Raw genomic sequence first — 17,951 nt, 5'->3', positions numbered from 1 at the left:
TTGGAAGGGGCCTACAAGGCCATTGAGTCCAACCCCCTGCTCCATGCAGGAATCCAAGTCAGAGCATCCCTGACAGGTGGCTGCCCAGCCTCGTCTTGAAGGCCTCCAGTGTGGGAGAGCCCACCGCCTCCCCAGGTCATTGGTTCCATTGTCGTATTGCTCTTACAGTCAGGAAGTTTTTCCTGATGTTCAGCCGGAATCTGGCTTCCTGTCACTTGAGCCCATGATTCCGTGTCCTGCACTCCGGGATGATCGAGAAGAGATCCTGGCCTTCCTCTCTGTGACTCTGTGACAACCTTTCAAGTACTTGAAGAGCGCGATCCTATCTCCCCTCAGTCTTCTCAAGGCTAAACATTTAAATGTTTATGCTTTATTGTATCTTACAAATGGTTGTGAACCACCCAGACAGCTTTGGCTATTGGGCAGTATAGAAAGGAGGAGGAGGAGGAGGAGGAGGAGGAGGAAATGTCTTCCTAGATTGCAGTAAGGTCCATACAACCTGACAGCAGCCAGGCAGATGCCTCTGGAAGTTCCTAAAAGTGATCTAACCATCCGTTGTTGCTCACCCCAAAGCTTGTGTCTTGGAGGTGCCTCCGCAAATGGAGGTGCCCGTTTAGCTGCCATGGCTAATATTTATTTATTCATCCATTCATCCCATTTCTTAGCTGCCTTTCAAGACCGTAGTCTTCCCAATGCGCTGTACAACATAAAAACAATACAACAATACATATTAAACATGCACAATTTTAAATAAAATTAGTTTCAGTAAAATACAGTTTCAAAATAGCTGTTGATAGACCCATTCCTCCATGAAATTGTCTCACCGCCCTTTAAATAAGTGTCCAAACCACTGGATTCCATAAGTTAATGATGGACTGCAGCATGCCATCAGTGGGCAGGTAGTGCCCGTAACAGCAGAGAGGTGTGTGGTACTTTAAAGACACACAGATTTATTAGGGCATAGACTTTAGTGTCCATGTCATGCAGGTTTATTTAAGGCACCTCCAGATGTGGTGCACACTTACCAAACCCATGAGCAGATCTGGCTTGCTCAGTACTTCACAACTGGATCTTGGCCTGGCCCGGGCCTCCTCTAGACAAGCCCTTCAGGCTCTCCTAGACTACAACAGGTGCCCCTCCATCCAGTGGGCACAGATAGGTGAGGCTGTGGATGACACCCTGATGAAAAGAGTTCCCCCCACACTGCCCCCCATGCCTGCTAGAGGAAGAGCAGCATCTGGGCTGCTGCTTTCAGCCCAAACTCCCTGAGCACAGTAGATGTTCAGCAAATCTGTAGCGAAGCGGGGAGACTAGATTCCAAATTGCCACCTTGAGGACTAAGGAACTGAAAAGGTGAGATGGACATTGTGTATTTGCTTGATTTGATTTGCGGGGAGGGGCCATGGCTCAGGGCCAGAGCCCCTATTTTGCATGCAGAAAGGTCCCAGGTTTGGTCCCAGCATCTCCAGGGAGGGCTAGAAAGGGACCCTGCCTGAAAGCCTGGAGAGCCCTGGCTGCCAGTCAGCGTCGACAATGCCAGCCTTGATGGACCAAGGGTCATAGAATCCTAGAAGAGCAGGGTTGGAAGGGGCCCACAAGGCCATTGAGTCCAACCCCCTGCTCGGTGCAGGGATCCAGGTCAGACCATCCCTGACAGGTGGCTGTCCAGCCTCGTCTTGAATGTCTCCAGCGTTAGAGAGCCCACCGCCTCCTTAGGGAATTGGTTCCATTGTCGTATTGTTCTCACAGTCAGGACGTTTTTCCTGATGTTCAGCTGGAATCTGGCTTCCTGTCACTTGAGCCCATTATTCCGTGTCTGACTCAGGATAAGATCAGTTATGCCTTCTCCTTTGTTCCTATATCCCACCTTTCTGGCAAAAAATCATGTGTGTGTGTGTGTATATATATATATATATATAAAATCCGTGTCTGTCTATCTGGCCTTTTTATGCCCCACCCACCTCCATATTGTTCACTGGTGGTGTTGGCGTTGTAACACCGCCTCCCTGTCAAATCATGTGGACTCGGAAGTAGGGATGTACGAAAGTTCCACCACGAATCTCGGGGAGGCTGAATGCCAGTGCATTCATCCCCGCCGAAATCGGTGGCGGAACGGCCCCCCACCCCCACCCCCGGGATGGGACTTAACTTGGGCGAATCTTCCTGGTGGCCGCAGTGCGGCGGCGGCGGCTGCGGCGGCCGGTCTTCCAACTGGCTGCCGCAGCCGCCATTTCCAGTTAAAAAAAAAAAAAGTGATAGGCTACATAAAGATTTACGTAGCCTATCACGGCTAGATCTTAAAAAAACGTGATAGGCTACGTAAATGTTTATGTAGCCTATCATGGCTGACTTAAAAAAAAACCACGCGCGTATGCAAATGGCGGCGGCCATGGCCGCCGCCATTTGCGTTCCTTATTTTGGCATGTCTTAGTCTACGTAAACATTTACGTAGACTAAGACGGCGAAAATAAGGGGAACGCAAATAGCGTAGACACCACGCTATTTGCGTTCCCCTTATTTTTGCTGTCTTAGTCTACGTAAATGTTTACATAGACTAAGACGTGCCAAAATAAGGAACACAAATGGCGGCGGCCATGGCCGCCGCCATTTGCATACGCGCTTTTTTTGTTTTTTTTTAAATCAGCAGTGATAGGCTATGTAAACATTTACGTAGCCTATCACGGCTGACTGCAGGGACGCAAACGGCGGCAAACTGCTAGCCAGTGGCCGGATGTTTGGCTGTTGGCGGAGCCGGCTGGCGGCTCTGCAGAATCGCGGAGCACAGCCGGCCGGCCAGGATTTCGGGGGGGAGGAACGGAGCGCCTCCCCCCCCAGCCAAGATTCCGGGGGGAGGGACGGAAAGCCTCCCCCCCAGCATCAACATAATCCGCGAAACGGTAAGTGACTTTCGTACATCCCTACTTGGAAGCACTTAGGGGCAGCAGGAGAGAAGCTCCATCCCTCCCACCCCATTAGGAAGCTGCAGCAAGGAACTGGTGGTAGGGAGACCCAGACCAGGGTTTGAGGGGGGGCTATGGAGCCCTGGCGGGAGGGGCTGATCCCTTGCCATTCTCGTCAGGTGGCCTTTGAGGTGTCTTTCTAGATCAGGGGTGGGCAAACTGTGGCCCTCCAGATGTTTTGGCCTACCACTCCCGTCGTCCCCAGTCAGTATAGCCAGTGGTGAGGGATCATGGGATTTTCTGGCCAAAACATCTGGAGGGCTACAAGTTGCCCACCCCTGCCCTGGTTGCTAAATGGGCTCTCCTTTGGTGCCCTGACTATACTGGGCACTGTGCAGCCAGGAGTTGTAAGCAACAAATGGGTGTCTATGGCGCTCCTCATTGCGACCCTCACTGCTTTACATAAAGAAGGAATATAGTGGAATATAACCACATTCTAAGTGTATCTAAAGCCAATCTTTTAAGGGGAGAATGGGGTAAGCAAAGGCAATGCTTGGGGTGCTGGGAAGGCAGCACCTCCTGCAGAGGCCAGAGACGTCCAGACCTGGTGGGCTCCCAGCAACCTTGCTTAGAGCCTTCGAAGCTGCTGGTGATGGTGAGCCATCCAGTTTAGGCCAATGTATGGGAAGCACCTGCACCGGAATAGCTCCGTATCTCAAGGAGCACCTGAGCCCTCCTGCAGAGATCTCACGTCTTCCAGGCTTACTGTGAACTAGACTGGCACCGCCATTCCCAACCTCAGGAAGGAGGAAGATATAAGGAACATTCACATTGCAAGATATGCAGATGGAAGTGTGGGTGGGGATGGGGACGGGGTGGGGGGGGAGAGAGAGAGAGGTGTGTGCAGGAAAAAAAACAACCATTGATCATGGCCACCTTGTGATATGAGAACCCGCCTGGCTAACTGGAGAGGGAACAGAGCTTGCAGGCCAACTGCTTGCCGGGATGCCCGTCTCTTGTCGCTTTGCTCCCTCAATACCGTAAATGCTGTTAGCAGATACATCATTAATTGAAACTCACTCTGCAGGATAAGTTGACCAAGTTTGCAATCACAGAATAGGAAGAAGATCCATTTTGCACATAACGAGCGGCCATAGTTTAATTAAGCCATGGTTGGTCGTGGCCGCTTTGCATCCAGTTTGGCAAACAACGCAGGAATGCCCCATTCCTGGGTTGTTGTTTGGTGTGATCTCTGAACCCTGCACTCTGAATTGTTGAGGGGGGAGAAACAACCCAGAGTTGTAACCCAACAACAACCCATGGGTTAAAACTGGGTTGTTTCTCCCTCAACAACCCAGAGTGCCAGGTTCAGGCATCACAGCAGACAACCCACAAATGGGGCATTCCTGGGTTGTTTACTAAACTGGATGCATTGCAAAGTAGAAGTGAGTGGGTGGGAGGGAGGGAGGCAGTGCCCATGCGCCCTCACTCGTGCATGGCCCCAACAACCTGTGTGTGGGCTTCCCGTGGGCAGCTGGTTGGCCACTGTGTGAACAGAATGCTGGACTGTTTGTTTGTTTAATTAATTTCATTGCTATACTGCCCAATAGCTGAAGCTCTCTGGATGGATCTTGACCTGATCCAGCATCAGGGCTCTTCTGATGTTCTTATGTTGTTGTTACGTGCAAGCTGGGTAGAAGAAAAACCCCAAAGCCCTGCAGCTGTTCTCCTGAACCAGAATCTCTTATGCTCTGAGCTTTCCAGCCTTCTTCAAAGGCATTTTGTTTTGTGTGAGCATGCTCAGTCACTGTTAATCGAAAGGAGAAGTAGCCACCTGTAATGTGAACTGGCATTTGGGCCAAAGGAGGCTTTATATTTTGCACCACAAAGCCAATGGAAGCCTAGGCAGTTAGTTCCCTGATACCGAGCCCACCGCCCAGCATCGTGCACTCTGGCTAGCAGAAGCACTCCAGGTCAGAGAGACTCATCACCTGCCACTGGATGGCCACCTTTCAGGGATGTTGTAGCTGCATCTTGCCTGGAGCAGGGAGCGGGATGTGAAGATCTCCAGCACCATTTCCAACGCTATGGTCACATGAACTTTTTCACTGGGGCTGCCAGGGATCCAACCTGGGGACCTTCATCACACAATGCCTGTGTCCGGCCACTGCATGGTGACGCTCCCCTAAATAAAGCCAGAGAGAAGCCTCCACTGTGGGACTGCAGTTAAACAGCACTGAACCCACCTTTCTTCAGCCATCTTTGTGGCATCCACCTCTTGTGAAACCATGTTGCATCGGATGCCAGACCATTTGGGAACCCAGGATTGGTGTAAAAGGGGCCTGAAAGCCTCCAAGCTCTGGGCTGAGGTGCTGACGTCATGCCTGCAGGGAGCCTCAGTCCCTGCTGTGGCCTTCCTCTGTCCTGAATGGAGGCCCCCTGCATCCTCCTGTGTCAGGTAGGCCACATGAGAGCTGGTGACGCAGGAAGGGCCCTTCCAGGGCCTGAAGGCCTGCTCCAGGAACTGTGTCCACCACATCCTGAGCCAGCGTAGAGACGGTGCCAGCACCTTGCGCTAGAGGCACCACCGGTGTATCGGGGACTCTTGTGTGGCCAAATTTACTTACAGTGCTGGCAGTGGAAGTGTCCCTCTTGTTTCTCGCAACATGCTTATTATCAATGAGTTTGACGATGACTCTTGAGATGAATAACGTCTTTAATGTACACAAAACAAGCTTTTATAGTTCTGTGACGTGTGGTTCTAACACAGCCACAGCACCACGTTTATACCCGTAATAATGAGTGGATGTCAGGTGGATCCATCGTTTTATTCGCCTTATTAAACCAGGGGCTGTTAAGGAGAATGGGAAGCTGAAGTGAAAATATTACTTCATTTCTTTCTCTCAGCACTGAAGTTCAGCCATAATCTTATCTTAACTGTAATAATGCCCCCCAACCCATTTTCAACAAATGCCATCTAATCCTAGTTCTTCCTTTTAAAAAATACACAAACAAAACATGGAAACAAATGTAGACTATCTAGTAAATTCTAAGCATTTGTCATCTTAAGATATGGTGTGTAGGGAAACACAAGATAAAGAGAGAATAGGGCTGGAATGTACAATTTGTGTAACTTTCTATCCTTGGGCAGGATTTGCATTGGGCCATGTCTGGAGGAGAGTTTTGTGCTTTAGCATCCAGTCTCGGAATGTGTGAGCCACCCCCAGGGCCTGCAAGCTTCACAATGGGAGCGTCTGGGGATTTTATTACGATCATACCTTCTCATGTGAGGGGTGCAGATTCCCCCATCTGCCAGAAGACAGGGGCACTGCTTTCACTGCTGTGTGACACTGTTCTCTGTTGATGTCAATTGAGTGGTTATTGCATCGGCTGTCCTTACATTGTGTAGATGTATCTGTCTGCTCTACAAAGTCATCTGTGGCTCAGCTTGTCTTCCCTTGATAGTCTGAAGATAGCTTCTGTTTCTTCTGAGCATTTAATGGTGTGGAATAATTACTGGAGGAGGAAAACTTACAGCTAGTTCCATACATTGCTTTGGGTACTCTGGGAACAGAGTTGGAAAATGAGACTCAGGCCCCATCTACATGGCACCGCTTTCACCCCCCACCCAGTCGCAACTCCACAGCATTTCAGATTCGAAGTAGTTTCTGGTGGTATACACTCGCGATCTACTGTGTGCTTCCCTAACAGACTCCGCCGTGCCTTTTTTGCCATTAAGTGTGCTGCACACTTAATGGCAAAATGCTGCACACTTAAGTGTGCAGCACTTAATGCTGCACACTTAAGTGTGCAGCTGTGCAGTCCCGTGAGTGTGGGGTGCAACACTTCAGTGGCTGTTTTGTATCTGAGGGGCTCTGCTGTGTCTTTCTGTCCCTCATTAGGTAAAAAGTGAGTGTTTTGTGCTCCTTCATTTCCGCACCATCAGTTTGTCAGTTCCCCAGCCTGAGATTTTCATGATGGTTCGCAATCGCACTCACAAGTGTGAGAGGTACATGCCTACCCATCGCACGGAAATGGTGGCCAGAGAGATGTTGGTCCTCCCCCAAGACCCCCCTGGCCCTTGGGCACTGAGTCCAAAAGCAACCATTGCGAAGATACGAAGCTGCAAAAATGTGCGAAAGTGTGATTAAATGGATGAAAACGCATCTCTGTGCCACTGTAACTCTGCAGCTGCGAAGGGGTGGGGGGAGCAAAGGGGCATCACAGAGCGGCGCAAGCAGTACACACGCCTACAACATGCCCACCGCAAAATGCAAAGTCAGTTTGGGGACAGATGGCTTGCAACCACGGGAAACCTGCAGCAAACCAAAAACATTGCAGCGAAACTCCTTTGCAATCCGTATTTTCCAGGAGAAAACCATGGATGGCTGCGAAGTGGAGACTGCATCGTCTAATCAAAAGGACCTTGACTCACACCCGCCCCAGAGTAAAAGGCTCACGTAGATGGTCCCTGATATTATAAAAGAAAGAACAGCAAAAAGTTAGATAACTGAAAAGAACCGATGAACAAGTAACAACGTACAACCAGCAGCACCAAAGCAGCTGCGATGGAGTGAGTTGGGTCAGTCTGCTATCTTCATGCAGTAGCTGTGCAGCCCCATTGGGGCCTAGTCCCTTGGCTTGTGCAGGCCACCATAAACAAACCTTATGCCGGAGATCCGCCCACGAGGCCGCAAGATTGAGTGAGGGCCCACGAGGCGGAAACTCCAAACACCTTCTGGCGAACCACTGAAACCAAGTGAGTGTCAGATGTCTTGGTGGGTGCCCTCGCTCTGGGTTCAGCCAGTTAAATTAAGTGGAGGAATCAGAAGTTGGGCAGATGTTAGTGAGGTGTCCTGAGCCACTGGGGCTCGCCATTGCATTCCCCTCAGGTCGCGGCTGCAGAGGCCAGTTGGGCATGCTTGTGAGTGTGGGTGACCAGCAGAGATGAAACTCACCCAACAGCCAGCAGCCAGCAGGAGCCAGGATTGCAGCCAGTTGGGGAAGAGAGGCTGGCTTATTTGTTGAGTCAATTTATGTAGTACTTACCATAGCAAAATATACCTCTAAGTATACCCTGAAGGGAGGAGGCAAAGAAAAAGAAGACTGAGTGAGAAAGAGGGGATGAGCAAGGGGAGAGAAAATGGGGTTGGGGAGGGAAGATAGACTGTGAAATTAATAGATTTCTGTTTGGCTCTTTCTAGTCACATACAAGGATACCAATCAAGTTCACCTTCTTAAAGACCAAGTGCTTTGTAATTCCCCAATGCCTGGGCCCCAACAGTACCAAAGACTGCCTCACAGAGATCCTGCCATTTCGCTCTGAGCAAGCTCCTTTTGTGGGCACTTGTTAATCTGAAGTGTGTGTACAGGTCTCATATATTTGAGGTATCTTGGAAATAACTGGTTGCACATTGTTGTTTATTCGGTCAGTCGCTTCCGACTCTTCGTGACTTCATGGACCAGCCCACGCCTGAGCTTCCTGTCGGCCGTCACCACCCCCAGTTCCCCCAAGGTCGAGTCCGTCACCTCCAGACTATCATCCGTCCATCTTGCCCTTGGTTGGCGCCTCTTTCTTTGGCCTTCCACTTTCCCTAGCATCAGCATCTTCTCCAGGGTCTTCTCCTGTCTTCTCATTATGTGGCCAAAGTACTTCAGTTTTGCCTTTAATATCATTCCCTCAAGTGAGCAGTCTGGCTTTGTTTCCTGGAGGATGGACTAGTTTGATCTTCTTGCAGTCCAAGGCACTCTCAGAATTTTCCTCCAACACCACAGTTCAAAAGCATGTAAAGCACTGCTTTAGCCACTTTATTATTAATTATGAAGACTACTCCATTTCTTCTGTGGTCCTCTTGTCCACAGTAGTAGATCTGGTGGTGATGTGAAGTGGCCCATTCTAGTCCATTTCAGTTCACTGACACCCAAAATGTCTATAATCTCCCCCAGTAATCACATCCAATTTGCCCTGGCTCATAGATCTTACATTCCAGGTTCCTATGGTGTGTTGATCTTTATAACATCGGATTCGTCGTTCACCACCAGCACCATCGGCTGCTAGCCATCCTTTCGGCTTTGAGCTAGCTGCGTCATCACATCTGGGGCTAGTTGAACTTATCCTTTGTTCCTCCCCAGTAGCATTTTGACCATCTTCCGACCTGGGAGTCCCATCTGCAGATGGTATACCGACATATCTCTGGTTGTAGTGATCCATTAAGTTTTCACAGCAAGAATACTGGGGTGGGTTGCCATTGCCTGCCCCAGGGATCGTATTTAGTCTGACCTCTCTGCTATTACCTTCCTGTCTTGGGTGTCCCTTCACGGTTTAGCTCATGACATGGCGTCATTGAGGTGCTCAAGCTCTGCTATTTGGTCAGCAAGTTTTCAGTGCTTCCAGACCTTTCCCTGCCCTGACTCTATCTTGTTCTCTGGCTTGTGTCCCAATTGTCAATGGAGATATCTCAGGATTGAGAATTTAAGGAGGATCTTATTTGGAGACATTGTGAATCTGGTCCTGAGTTCTCACTCAGTACAGATTCCCCAAGCACAAACTCACAGTATCCTCCAGGGACGTGTTCGTTCTTCTGGGCGTAATTAGTAGTGATTTATAAAATCTCTCTTTTGGATGAGGAGGGCATGGATTCAGGAGAAATAAGGCCTAGGTGGGAATGTCTCACAGTCCTCTGGAAGATGCCAGATAAATCTTAGCAGTCCTGACAATTACATCTTTACAGAAACTCTTGCAACAAAGAGCTTAGAGGGAAGTGAACTTATTGGGGAAAAACATCTCATATTAGAAGAATTCCCTCAAGCCAGCCTGAAGGTTGGGGCATTTCCGTGGAATCTTCCCAGACAAACAAACAACAGAGGCCGGCTTAATATAGTCTGGTGGTAGAAGAGACCCGTCAGACTGGCTGCGCAGTGACGGCTCCTGAAGGGCGGCCGGCCAGCATGAAAGCAGGTGTCCTTTCACACTTGGCCATGGGCAAAACCGAACTGGACCATGCAGGGAAGATGGCAGAAATGTTTGCATCAGTTAGGCCAACAGAGGTGGCTTGAAGAAGGTGTCTGTGGTCAGGTCAGGCTTGGCTTCCTTTCTGTATTACAGAATCAAGAACACTTGGGAACGTCGGGAGAGTGAGAGAGACGAGAGCCCCTCTAAAAACCTGCCACTTCCTCCTGAACTGAAACTGTGCTAAGCAATAGCTGGGAAATGTCAGCGGTGCTCAGCGGTCCTCAGAAGATAATGACGTGCAAATGGAGGGGCTGATTGGAAGCGAGAGGATGGCATGTTAATAAGTCCCAGGAGTCCAGGGGCAGGCCAAGTGGGGAGCGTTTCCAAAGCCAAATGCAAGATTAGCACCGCACCTGATCCGCTCACACTGGAGAGCGGCAGCCCTTCATTTTACTGTTCATAACATGTTCATAATTCCCACAATGCTGAGCGGCCAGCAAGGATGAATGTAACTTAATTCGACCTGCTATTTAGGTCCTTGCTCTAAATTTACAGCAGGAGAACTGCACTGTGACCCCTGGTGAAGCTGCAATCCACTCTCTGCCGGGTTTGCCTCCTTCAGATAATTACATCTTCAAGAGAATCCTTATCTATTAGCTTATCCCTCATCCTCACCCCCCACACCGATGAGAAGTTCTGCAAAGGGTTTCAATTAAATGCTGAGGAGGGAATGTTACCTGCAAGGCATATATGAAGCCAGTTCCAGCTGGCCGGGGTGGATTATTGACCCAGGGAAATGCTCCGAAGAGGCAATTTGTTCATGCTCAAAATCTGAGTGATTGCCATATTTGGGATCAGGAAGACCTTTTGCCACCAGGGGAAACTAGGCAACTGAAGAAATTCCTTCTTTTTTTGCCATTTCGTCACCCTGTCCTCCCTGTAAAGTGCTGGATGTGCACCTTGAACTGGGACTCCCAGCGTGCAGGGCCCAGGTTCTCACATCCAGCACTGCCATTGCTCTGCTTCAGCGGAAGGCCTGTGCGCCATGCTTGGAAGGCACCATCTGGGTTGCAGTCCTGGCCTGTCAGGACGCTTAATCAGCTGACCTCCGAGGGCGAATAAAGCCCCAGCCTCAACTTGTCCAAGGTCTGTGGACACTGCCAAAGTGCCAGACCCCTGGCCTTGGAGGCTGTTTGACCAGGCACCTGCCTCTAGCCTTCATGAATGACATTTTCCAGTGATGGATTGAGTGATTTAACTATTTGTGCATGTATGTATGTATGTATTTTCTATACCGCCCAATAGCTGAAGCTCTCCGGGCAGTTCACCAAAATTAAAACCACAGAGTGCAGCATAAAACAATATAAAATATGAAAGGGTGGGCAAAGTCTGGAGTTTGGGGACCTGCATTGCCCCTTCCCAAAAATCCTCTGGAGCCCACCCCCACCGAATTTCCAGGCGGTAGTGAAAACTGCAATGATTTTGCAGAGAGACAAGGTGTGTGGAGAGCTCATGCCTCGTTTCCTAACAGAATCAGACTTGCGGCAGCAGAAAACATAGCAGGAGCCCCCCCCCCCCCCCGCACCACAGGGATGGGGCTGCATGTTGCCCACCGCTGTCCTACAACAGAGTGGTCCACGCCCTTTGCTTTTCTCCCTTTTGCTCTCCTTTAAAAACAAACCAACTTGATACAATAATTCCTGAGGAAAGTGTGAGGTATCAGTTACAATACCTGAACATAGTGGTTCTTAGAGAGTAGGCTGGGCCTGCCTTGGTACATGCATGCGCACGCATGTGTGTGTGCAGAACACTCAAGAGTGAGCACAGAATTCCAGAAAGGGACAAGATCCTGAGGTGGAGCCCTCCTCCCCAGGTAAAACAAGGGGTGAGGTAACGTCCTCTGGCAATACTAATCCTCACAGTGCGTGCATGTGCGTGCGACGGGGAAGTGACTTCTCCCTGACTTCCCCATCATAACAGCATAAGAGTTAGGGATGTACGAAAGGTACTTACCTTTCGCGGATTATGTTTATGGTTGGGGGGGAGGCGTTCTGTCCCTCCCCCGGAATCCTCGCCGGGGGGGAGGTGCTCTGTTCCTCCCCCCCTGGAATCCTGGCCGGCCAGCTGTGCTCCGCAGCGATTCTGCGGAGCCACCGGCCGGCTCCGCCAGCAGCCGGACATCCAGCCGCTGGCTAGCAGGGACACAAATGGCGGCGGCCATAGCCGCCGCCATTTGCGTCCCTGCAGTCAACCATGATAGGCTACGTAAATGTTCACGTAGCCTATCATGGCTGACTTAAAAAACAACAACAACGCCCGTATGCAAATGGCGGCGCCCATGGGCGCCGCCATTTGCGTTCCTTATTTTGGCACGTCTTTACGTAAACATTTACGTAGACTAAGATGGCGAAAATAAGGGGAACGCAAATAGTGTAGATGCTACGCTGTGATATCTTTACGTAGCCTATCACGTTTTTGTTTTTTTTAAACTGGAAATGGCGGGGGTGGCGGCCGGTCGGAAGACTGGCCGCCGCAGCCGCCGCCACCGCACCACCACCGCAGCTGCCGCTGGAGCCGCCACCGCCAGGATGATCCGCCCAAGGTAAGTCTCGTCCTGGGGGGGGGGCAGCCATTCCGCCACTGATTTTGGGGGGCCGAATGCGCTGGCATTCGTCCTCCCCGAGATCCGTGGTGGAATTTTCGTACATCCCTAATAAGAGTAGCCTGCTGGATCCACCTAGGCTACAAGAGGGGCCCGGCAGATGCCCCGGGAGGTTCCCAAGCTGAGGATGGCGGCAGACGCTCCCCTTCTCCCCCTCAACGGTTGCCTCAGCAACCGGTATTCTGCGGCACACTGCTTGCTGCCTTTGAACATGAATATTCCACAGAGCTACTGTGGCTCACAGCCACTGATATTTATGTAGTAAAAACATTTTTTGGTCGCCCTTCAGACAGCCGTCAGGTTCTATCAAGTACAAGAAATAATGAAAACATCAATATGAAATCACAATAAATACCATGCAAAATAGCAACATAGAAAAAAAAATAACCTGAAAATAAAGCAGAGTAGACTAAACCTAGTCAGCCAATCGCCTCCCATGCTGGAAGGCCTGGGGAAGAGGGACACGCTCCCCATGCCTAGATCATCCACCGGAGCAATGCACACTGCCCCAGATCAGAGCTGAATCCTCCTGACATGGATTATGCACTGCATGAAGGGGAACTCCCTTTTGTCTCTCCTGAGTCTCTTGCCCGGAAATTAAACTGGATGACCCTCAGTTGCAGTATTATGGGAGCGAGTGAGCAAAAATTCACTCTATCCACTTTCTCCATCCCATAAATAATTTTACCAGCCTTAACCATGCCTGCCCCTGAGCTGCCTTTTCTTAACAAAATAAAAAGCCTGAAACATGGACACCCTCCCTGCGGGGGAATTGCTCCAGCCCGCTGATCACTGGTGCTCCAGCGCCACAATCGCCTCCTAGGGCCGCCCCCCTCCCAGCTGGGCGGCTTTCAGGCCCCCGGGAGGGCTCTTCTCCAAGCGACGGTCCGTCACGTGGCGACGCGGGAAAGAGAGAGCCTGTCTCTGGCTGCACCTCCCCATGGAGGTACGACTGGCATCAACACTCCGTTTTTTTCAGCACCAGGTCAAATGTGTTTTCCCCCACAGATATTTCAAGCTGGTTTATTAAACTGGTTGATGTGAGCTGTATGCATTTCTTGCCTTTTATTGCTGTAGTTGCTGTTGCTTCAGTGTTTATTATATATCCTATTAGGCTTTTAAAATTACATTTTGTAGACTGCCCTGGTATCATACGATGAAGGGGGGCATTAAGATACATTTAATAAATAAATACATAAATACATCTCAGCTTGATTTACAGGAGCTGCTCCTTTGTCTGAATTGTGTTTCGTGATACGGAATTTGAGAAAGGGTCAAGGATATTTTGTTTTCTTCCTCTTTCTAATGCCAGTGCTGGAGCAATGCCACAATCCGTGTGCGTGTGTGTGCGTGTGTGTATTTGCACACAACAGCAGACTGCATATCCACAGTGGCACACACAAGGATGTTTGCGTGCTCAGCTGTGGAACAGGTGGGTGCTGTTGGGCTGTGGGTGGGGCTGGGGGGGCAGCAGAATACGTTTAGAGGGGCAGAATCTGAATTCAACAATTTGGAGAAATAATACACCCCCCGGTGCCCCCCCCCCGCGGCACCTGTGCCCCACCGAGCCCGCCTCCCCGCAGGGCGCTCCGAGCACCTGGGCTTGGGCACCTGGCCAGCAATCTTCCCTCCCTCCCTCCCTCTCCTGGAGCAGCAGCCCTGGTGGCCCGACTGCCACAGCTGGGCAAGCGTGGGGGGCCTGGGGGGCCTGGTTGGGCACCGGGAAGCCGCTTTTACTGGAGCCTTTGTTTAAGGCTGGCTAATATAAAGAAACTCCAATCAATCAAGAGTTTATTACTGGTGCCTGTAATCAAGCTGTGCGCTCGAGGCTGCTGCTCTTTGCGTTTGACTAATTGTTCTTCTGGAGCTGTTGAGGACTGCTTAGCAAAATCCACACAGCAAGCACCCCCCTCCCTTTCTATTGTCATCTGTTCCAGGTGATGGATGGATGGATGGATGGACGGACAGATAGTTAGCAGATAGACAGGAAGATTAAATCCAGCAAACGTTAGCTATGACTAGGCTGTGCCACTAGAATCATAGAATCATAGAATAGTAGGGTTGGAAGGGGCCTGCAAGGCCATCGAGTTCAGCCCCCTGCTCAATGCAGGAATCCAAGTCAGAGCATCCCTGACAGATGGCTGTCCAGCCTCGTCTTGAACGCCTCCAGTGTGGGGGAGCCCCCCACATTTACGTAGACTACAGCGAAAATAAGGGCAATGCAAATAGCGTTGCCCTTATTTTCGCCGCAGTCTATGTAAATCTTTACGTAGACTACCCGTGTCCAAATAAGGAACGCAAATGGCAGCGCCCATGGGCACCGCAATTTGCGTACGCACTTTTTTTTTTTCAAAGTCAGCCGTGATAGGCTACGTAAAGATTTACGTAGCCTATCACGGCTGACTTTGAAAATCTAGCCGTGATAGGCTACGTAAATCGTTACGTAGCCTATCACTTTTTTTTTAACTTTACTGGGAAATGGCGGTGGTGGCAGCCGCTCGGAAGACCGGCCGCCGCCCCCGCCGAAACGCCACCGGGACCCGCCACCGAGAGGGACATTCGCATGAGGTAAGTCCCATCCCGGGGGGGGGGAGGGGGGCGGAGAATTTCCCCACCAATTTCGGGGGGCTGAATGCGTTGGCATTCGGCCTCCCGGAGATTCGTGGAGAAATTCTCCGACATCCCTACGGTCCACAAGGGAGGTTACTTGATCAAAAAATGAAATCAGATTCGTCTGGCAGGACTTGTTCTTGACAAATCCATGTTGGCTTCGAGTAATCACGGCATTGTTGTCAAGGTGCTTCCAGATGGATTGCTTTATCATCTGCTCCAGAATTTTCCCAGGGATTGATGTCAGACTGACTGGTCTGTAGTTCCTCCTTTTTGCCCTTTTTGAATATGGGGACAACATTCGCCTTCCTCCAGTCATCTGGCACTTCCCCCGTCCTCCATGATAGCTCAAAGAGAATAGACAGCGGTTCTGAGAGTTCTTCTGCCAGTTCCTTTATTACTCTAGGATGCAATTCCTCTGGCCCTGGAGATTTGAACTCATTCAAAGGAATTAGGTGTTCCTTGACCATATGCCTATCGAACTCAAGCTGCAATCTTGCCCCTTCAGCCTGTACTTCGCCTTTGCCAGGGGGGTCATAGACCCTCTTTTGGGAGAAGACTGAGCCAAAGTAGGAATTGAGCACCTCTGCCTTTTCTTGGTCATCTGTCATCGTTTTGCCATCCTTATTTAATAGCTGAACCACCATTTCTTTCCTCTGCCTTTTACTATGCACGTAGCTGAAGAAAGCCTTTTTGTTGCTTTTAGCATCCCTCGCTAACCTCAGCTCGTTCTCAGCTTTAGCCTTCCTGATGCCATCCCTGCAGTTCTGTGCTACCTGCCTGTACTCTTCCTTTGTTACTTGGCACTTTGTCGACAGCTTTGCTGAAGTCGAGGAATATGATGTCCACAGCATTCCCACAGTCCACAAGGGAGGTGACCTGATCAAAGAATGAGATCAGATTCATCTAGCAGGACTTGTTCTTGACAAATCCATGTTGGCCTCGAGTCATCACTGCCTTGTTTGCAAGGTGCTTACAGATGGATTGCTTTATCATCTGCTCCAGAATTTCCCCAGGGATTGATGTCAGACTGACTGGTGTGTAGTTCCCAGGTTCTGCTACGCCGGCCTCCATTTGCATCCCTGCCAAGCCATGATAGGCTACATAAGTATCTACATTGCCTATCATGGCAAAAGGCAGGGACGCAAATGGCGGCCGGCATAGCGGCCGCCATTTGTGGCTGCAGCCCGGCAGTAGCCGGAAGTCCCAAGATTTCTTTCCTCTGTCTTTTACTCTGCACGTAGCTGAAAAAAGCCTTTTTGTTGTTTTTAGCATCCTTCGCTAACCTCAGCTCGTTCTCAGCTTTAGCCTTCCTGACGCCATCCCTGCTATTCTGCGCTACCTGCCTGTACTCTTCCTTTTTTGCTTGGCCTTCTCTCCACCTCCTATATGTGTCCTTTTTTGTTTTCAGGTCATCCCTAAGCTTTTTGTGAAGCCACATTGGCTTCTTCTGTTGTCTTCCACCTTTTCTTCTTGTTGGAATGGTTTGTAATTGTGCCGTGAGAATTTCCTTTTTTAAAAGCTCCCACCCATCTTGGGCTCCTTTTCTCATTAGCATCGCTTGCCATGGGACCATACTGATCATTGTTCTCAGTTTATTCAAATCAGCTTTCCTAAAATCCAGGGTACGCGTTTGGCTTTTGCTTCCCTTAGAACCAAGAACTCAAGTGCAACATGGTCGCTTTTCCCCAGAGTTCCTGTAACTGCTACTTTATCCACTAAGTCATCTCTGTTGGTTAGGATCAAGTCCAGGATAGCCGATCCTGTAGTTCCTTCCTCTACTTTCTGTAGGAGGAAGTTATCTGCCACACAAGTCAGGAATTTCCTGGCGGGGCCATGTTTTGCAGAATTTGTCTCCCAACAAATATCGGGGAAATTGAAGTCCCCCATTACTACTACATCATGCTTCCTTAAAACGTTGGCTATTTGCTTCTCAAAAGTTTCATCCTTGTCTTCTCCTTGATTGGGGGGCCGGTAGTAGACTCCAACCAATAGGTTCCTTTTATTCTTTGCTCCATTTATTTTGATCCAGATGCTCTATGGGGCTGCCAAGCTCATCCTCCTGTATTTCTGTGCAGAGATATGTATTTTTCACATACAGTGCAACCCCACCTCCCTTTCTGTTCCTCCTGTTATTTTTGCACAAGTTATATCCTTCACTTGCTGTATTCCAGTCATGAGAGTCATCCCACCAAGTCTCAGTTATACCTATCAGGTCATAATTTCCCTCTTGTATTAAGAGTTCAAGTTCGTTCTGTTTGTTTCCCATACTCTGGGCATTAGTGTATAGACATCGAAGACCATGTGCTTCATAGTCTGGCTTTCTTCCTACATGTGTCTGAAGACTATTATTGGGCGCTATCAGAGCTGTTCTCTCCGTTGCAGTGCATGCGCCTACGTCCATTGTTACCCCCAACTAGGGATGGCCAAGTCATGACTAAGTCCCACTGAAAGCAATGGGGGTATAACTCTCCCTGTCTCTGGAAGGGGTTGTTCCACGGGCACAGCTAAGTAGTTTGCAGATGTCTATGTAGAGACACTTGTGCTGGGTAAACATGGTAACAATGTCTGGCTGCCTCCTTCCCTACCTGTGTGCTTCCTTGGTCTCTCTGGTTTGTTATAGTCTGAGGCAGAGTGCTGAGCGAGAAGGACCTCAGGACTGAAAAGGAGTGGGACCGTAGCTTCAGAGGCAGAGGGCGCCTGCATTGTAGGCAGAAGGAACCAGTTAGTCCATTAGCAGGGCTGGCAAAGACCCCGGAGCAGTGGTGGGAACCGCTGGCCCGCAGGCTGGATGGGGCTTGCCAGACCTCCCCATCTGGCCCACCAA

This window comes from Heloderma suspectum, chromosome 1 (genome assembly GCF_057233095.1).
Source record: "Heloderma suspectum isolate Gila_16-S chromosome 1, 16-S_ref, whole genome shotgun sequence".
Classification (NCBI taxonomy): domain Eukaryota; kingdom Metazoa; phylum Chordata; class Lepidosauria; order Squamata; family Helodermatidae; genus Heloderma; species Heloderma suspectum.
The sequence above is the reverse complement of the archived record's forward strand: the minus strand, read 5'-3'. Positions refer to the sequence as shown.